Raw genomic sequence first — 6,811 nt, 5'->3', positions numbered from 1 at the left:
TTATAGGCTTCTTTTGTTCTCGTTCATTCATTAATTCAACCAATTTATTAATATTTTCATCTTCATTAGATTGATTATTATAACATTCAAAAGATTTAAGAAAAAGCATATACTCGGAAATAGAGCTCATACTATTGAAATCAAAAGAAAGCACATCAAGAGAAGAGTCCTTTTTGGGATCTTCATCCTTAGAACTAGAAAATAAAGACTTATCAATGGTCACAAGGCCTAAATTTTCAGCTTCCTTAAAGTTTAAGCTAAATCCATCGTTAGATTCTATAAACATCTTCCCTACGCCCATGATGATTTCCAGCTTATCACTTTTATGGTTAATCAATTTGAAAGACTTCCTCCATCCATGCTCGAAGCTTTATTAGAAGAGGTAATCAATGAGGTTGGGTCAAAAACTTTGTCTTGGATGGCATTCTAATTAGTCATTGTAGCAACGTGGTTTTGCTCTAGTCCAAATAGCAAGTAAAATGCTTGCCTATCATAGCACCCTGGAGTTGGGTGTTTTGATTGAGCGATTTCAAAATCGTCATTGAAGAAGTAGCAATCGTGGAATATTTTGAATACAAGCTTCTTGATACCTTCTAGAACTAATGGTTTTGGAAAGTCATAGCATGGGTAATCTTCTCCCTCCCTAATGAATTGTCCATTAGGTTTTAATTGTAGGATGGGAGTAACGTGATTTTCCCTTTCTTATTGTTGTCTCTACGTGTTTTGATTTTAGCATCGTGAGACTCTAGCTCTTATTTGGTTGGTTTATATCCCAATCCAAAAGATAAGCTTTCTTTGGGATAGGAAGTAAAAGAGATTTCTTCATTCCTATTCCCAAGGGCATCCCAGGAAAGTAAATACTCTTATATAAAATGTTGTTTACTATTGTGGTGGAATATAGATCAAGCTTGAATGGTTCTTCAAGGCTTTCCTCCATTTCTAGTGTTCAAATTACCTCCACGGTGAATCCCCACATGTTCTCCTCATCATTATCATGGTTTATTTCTAGAAGTAATTGATCATATTTCTCTATCTTGAGAGAAGAAGCGTGTATAGTCATAGGATGACCTTGAAAGTTCAACCTAATCACTTGATGAAGCGAGGATGGTATCGCTCCAAGCTCATGTATTCAAGGACGACCAAGAAAAAGGTTGATTGTAGGTTTAATGTTCATGGCATGAAATTCAACCATCTTTTGGGCATGTGGTAATTGGTAGCTTAATAGTTCCACACACCGGTCTCCTTGAATTGTCATAGGCCCTAATGCATTGTGTTGTTGATTGAAATATTTTTTTAAAGTAACGCCTAAGTATTTTGCAATTCGTAATGGGCACACATTTACAGCTGACCCATTGTCCACCAAAGTAAGAGGGATGTTGTATCCCTTGCACCCCACAGTTAAGTATAATTCGTTGTTGTGGGTAGTGTCTTTTGAAGGCAAATCATCATTATTAAAACTGATTGATTTGTCGAATTTATCGCTAGTAAGCAAGCTAACGAGATCTTGGGGAGTTGTGTCCGTAATTACAGACAAAGCCATTAGAGCATTCATAAGAGAATTCCTATGTTCTTTAGAAGTACTTAGGAGTTCCCAAATGCTAACATTCGCCATTGATTGGACAAGTTGTTTAACCAATGGATCTTCCACCTCAAGTGGAGGTGGCATTGGATTTTGAACTTGATTTTGATCTTGGTTTTGAGTGGTTGAAGATCCATTTGGTGGTGCTTGATAAACTTGCTCCGAACAAGTTAGATGATCTATTTTTGGGTTAGTTATAGGACTCATGAACCAACTTTCTTCTAAAGGATTTAAGTGCGCCTCCATTTTAAGATGTTCTATAAGTTGTGCTTGATGCCATTGTTCATCCAAGGAGAGATTTGATAAATCTTGTAATTTCCCCAAGAAATGATCCCAATCAAGTGTTCCACTAGTCTCATTTTGTAGATAAGGTGGAGGTGGGACGGCGATGTACTTAGAGACATATAAGTCTTGGAAGTCATCGCCCCCATAACCCACACACTTCATTAGTTGCCCCTATGAGTGTTGTGGTTAGAGGTTACCCTATGGGTGTGATATAGTCCAAAATATTGAATGTATCACTTCCCATATGATCCTCATCAATGTGAAATGTCCCTAATGGGGATACATTGTGGTTGGGTTTAGGCGTAGGAATTCTCCCATCGTCTACTAGATCTTGAATCTTGTGCTTTAGGACAAAGCAATGTTCAGTATCATTCCCAACACCTCTATGATAAGCACAATAGGCATTTCCATCCCACTGAGCATTTCTTTTTTCTGGAGGAGTGGTGGCGTTGGCCCTGTTGGGGAAAGTAACCCTTTTTCGCTTAATTTTTCTATCTCCTTGTAGTTCACAAGAAATTGTGTGATCTACTCCATCTTCTTTGAGGGTCATTACTATGATATTGATTTGTACTATTATATTTCGTGAAAGTCGCATATACATCAATAGAGGATGAAGTGTTATCATTCCCCCTTTTGTAACTATTCTTAGGTTGATGATGATGAGGCTTATTTGCTTTTTCTACAGCAAGATCATCTTCAATCCTAGTAGCCATAGAATAGACCTTTTGAAAAGTGTCTCAACCAAGGTAGCGTTCATGTTTGTTGTACTTTTCATGGGAATTGTCAATGAACTTTTGTACTAACTCAAGTTCAGGTGGCCTTTAGGCAAGGTGAGCCACCTTTTCTCGCCATCTATTATAGAAAGAAAGGAAACCTTTATCGTTGCCTTGCTTAAACATCTCAAATTTACGTTAAGTTGATTAGAAATCTACGTTACTCTCATATTGGGTGATGAAAGCCGAAACAACATCTTCCCATTTTGTCTTGAATTTTGCATCTTGCCCATAGTACCACTCTCTCGCGGCTAGGTCTAGAGATAAAGGGGAAGTCAAAGCATAAAGCTTAGGATTAACTTCCTTTAATGCCATGGTGCCAGTAAAACACATTAAATGATCTTTTGGATTGTTGGTCACCTTGAATATTGGCAATTCTGTAGCTATGAACTTTTCTGGTAAAGCAAGTCCTATATTAGGAGCAAACTTTTATGAATCGAAGTACTTGTTCCCCATTGTGGAAGGAAGACCAAGCTTCTCCAACGACTTTTCTTTGATGGATAATTCCTCCATCTTTTGTTGCAAGGCCAAAGTTTCGGCATTTTTCTTTTCAGCTTATTCAAGTTTTTTAATTCTTCTCTCCTCGGCCTCTTGAGCCTTTTCTTCTCTCAAACGAATAATCTCTTCTTGGAGTTGCTCTATGGTTGACATCGTTGTTGGACTAGAATTAGTTGTTGAGGAAAGGTGGCTTGATGGTAAACGTAAAATGCGAGCGTCCGGGAGTGTTCATTGCCAAGCTTGGAAACCAGCCCTAAAAGAAGTACGAAAGGAGAAGTAAATCGATACGCTTGTTTAGGAGATAAAAGAAGAAGGAAGGAAGACGAAAAGACGTAAGATGCATTCGAATGGATAACATCAACTTTGAAGAATTCTTTAATAAAGATATTGTTTGAACGAGTTAATTGGTCTTTGAAGAATAAAAAAGACTCGTAACAGTAGGCGCGCACAAGTAGGGGTGCTAAACCTTCGAGCTGAGCCCAAACATTGGTAAGCTCGGCTCGAGCTCGTTTGTCTCAAAGGAGGCTTGGCTCGAGCTCGAAGCTCGACGAGCTTTCGAAACCTAGGCTCGACTCGAGCTCAAGAATCCTGATGCAAGTTCGGGCTCAGATTGAGCTTGTAATTTTGAGAACCTCGGAGTTAGCAATTCACTATAGAGTACTCTGTATTTAATTGGAATTAGGAGTAAAACAATGCAATTACAGATTGAATAGTCAACATCTTCATAAATTGTAACAATTAACCATATTTTAATATATAAATAAATAAATAAAAAATTTAACCTCTTGTCCATGCCATTGATAAGTTGTTGAAGACTTGAAGTTTGTTAGGAGAAGACAAAATTCCCCTCGATAGTAAGTAGCGTATTCTAATCGACACCGGTAAGCTAGTCGGCGACAATGATGGTGTTTCCGACAGCTAGTGGGGTGGTGGTGTATTGTTGTGAGGTGAAACTCATGAAAGACTGAAATTGTGAGCTTATGAGAGTGACGGCTATGTTATGCGTGAGGAAACTAATAGTAGAACTAAAGCTAGGGTTAACAAAGACAATTGAGCTGTAAAGCACAAAGGACTAAAGGAGTAAATCCCAACAATCCAAAATTAGGTTTTTATTTTTTATTTTTTTGATAATAATAATAAAAATAAACATTTAACTTTTAGTTAATTGGAATTTAATACTATCATTCATAATTTCAATTTAAGAATAAAAATAAATTTTCTTTTATAAAATTTGTATTTTTTAAAAATATACATATAAATATATTTTAATCGAGCTCTTCATGAGCTTTACGAGCCGAGGTTTGACTTGCTCAGCTCGACTCGTTAAGGTTTCGAGCCGAGTTTGAACTCGAGTTGAGCCTCACCGAACCGAGTTTTGACCGAGCATTGACCGAATCGAGCTCGAACAGTTCACGAATAGCATAGTCTCATTATCACCCCTACGCACAAGTAAACAGGTTGTGCGCGGAAGGCGTGCACATCCCTGGCTCTTGCCCTGGTATTGGTCAAGCAACTGAACGAGTTACGCGTGCCACCTGCTCATGCGATTTTTTTGTTCGAGCAGTTTTTTTTTTTTTTGTATCCCATCTTTTTCCCGAGTTTTTTTATGTTACCTTTCGAATACGACTCAAAATTGCGAAGGGACAATTTTGTAATTGGAAACCTAAACCAAACTTAGAAAAAAAAAAGTTATCCTAAACACGTCACACATAGTCATGTAATCATATAAACATACAATAATAAGCCAAGGTTCACACAATGTCTTTCTAAGGTCGTAATCTTGGGTGTCCAAAGGCACCATATCTTAAGAAATGATGCACAAATCAATCACTCAACATGTTGACTCATGACATAGCCCTCCCAACATTTTGTTGGCGATATGGGTAGGATGATTGCTATTGTTTTCGGAATAGAAGTCTAGTGTTGGCGACCCCTAGTCAATGAGCCAATCCCCAAAGGTTATAGTGTGCTATGATTATGCATGATGCAATGTTGCTTGTTTGGTTTTTACTTTTGCGAAAAAGAAAGATATTATGCGTTCAAATCTCGCTCTCTAACTAGAGATTATCTAAGTTAATTTCCGTTACAACCCATAGGCAACCTAGTGTTGGAAACCTTGGACCATAACTAAAAATAAATCTTGTAACCTCTAAGTCCCCAGTGGAGTCACCACTGTAAGGAGGGTGTTCCCATCGTATAGGATCTTTCTCCTTAAATGCCCATGGACCTTTAAAAGCCTAAGACTTTACACTTGTTAGGGTGTATTTGGATTTGAATTCCTGACTGTTTGGGGGAATTGATTCTATCGTCACGCTTTTTTTGTAAGAAACAAGTAGGAGACGCCAATGAGTTTTAGGAAAACTCATAAACCACATTCATGCCTTTCTCCCAAGTAGAGTTCAAGAAATATTTAGCACAAATCGTAAGTTTACCCCCATGGCCAAATTGGTCTAAATGAACCAAAAATAAGTTCGGGAGCGAGGGTACTAAGATAATGTTTCCTTTAGGGGGTAATCGATATCCTAGCCCTAGGATGGCCTCTACTAGCTATTCCTTTTTCACAATTTCATCACCAAATAGTACATGTAACGTGATACCTAGAACTAAGTTAGTTGACTTCATTATTAATTATTCACTATTAATTATAAGTTATTTATTTTTAATTATTCATTATTAATTATGTATTATTAATTATTTATTATTTATTATTCTTTATTCATTATCCATTATCCATTATTCATTATTAATTATTATTCACTATTCATTATTTATTATTTATTATTTATTATTTATTATTTATTATTCATTAATAATTAATAATTATTTATTATTATTAATTATTAATTTTTAATTATCAAAGTTTGACTGTTTAACTAAAAGAAAAAGCCAAAAGCCGATCAAAAAGCCAACCAAAAGCCATTTACCGAACATGACCATAAGATTCTTCCTTGTACCTTTATTATTGTAACATTCGTACTTTAAAAGCTATCCACACACTACTCTGCACATAAATTATTATTAAAACAAAAGGGAAAATGTATTCAAATAAAACATTGTTAGAATTGTCTTTTTATTTAGGATTTAATTTTACTTTGTTACGTGTAAGGTGGCACCAACAAATTAGGGCCAACCAAAAAAATGTCTTCTATTCAGTTAAGCTTGTTGTTGTACTCTGTGAAGTCCTAAGGGATTAATGTATGTTTTTGCCAATGTGAAAATTTAAAATAGCTAATGAATAAAGGGCTTGTAAGTTGAGCGAAATTACCATAATAAATCGAATATCTTGTTGCTGGATCAGCCTTCATAATGCATGAAAATTATTATGTCCACCCCATCTATCTATAAACCTATACTAAAAGCAAAACCTTAAGTGACACGTGTTATTCTAAGGTAAAAAGTTTTTCCTCTAATTTTAATCTTTTATTTTAATTGTTATTAAATCTAAACATATCTTAAATTACCATTTTTGTCGATGAACCTAATAATATCTTTTATTTTGGTAAATAAAAGAAAACATGTCCATGTCTAATTTATCAATTATAAGGAACTCAATTATACTAAAACAAATATAAAGTTATGGTAAAATAATTTCCAACAAATAAACATTTATAAGTACAACCTAATCAAGTATCATTATGATAACTAAAATTTATTATGTGTATAAAATTACTTATTC

This window comes from Chenopodium album, chromosome 22 (genome assembly GCF_948465745.1).
Source record: "Chenopodium album chromosome 22, dcCheAlbu1.1, whole genome shotgun sequence".
Classification (NCBI taxonomy): domain Eukaryota; kingdom Viridiplantae; phylum Streptophyta; class Magnoliopsida; order Caryophyllales; family Amaranthaceae; genus Chenopodium; species Chenopodium album.
The sequence above is the reverse complement of the archived record's forward strand: the minus strand, read 5'-3'. Positions refer to the sequence as shown.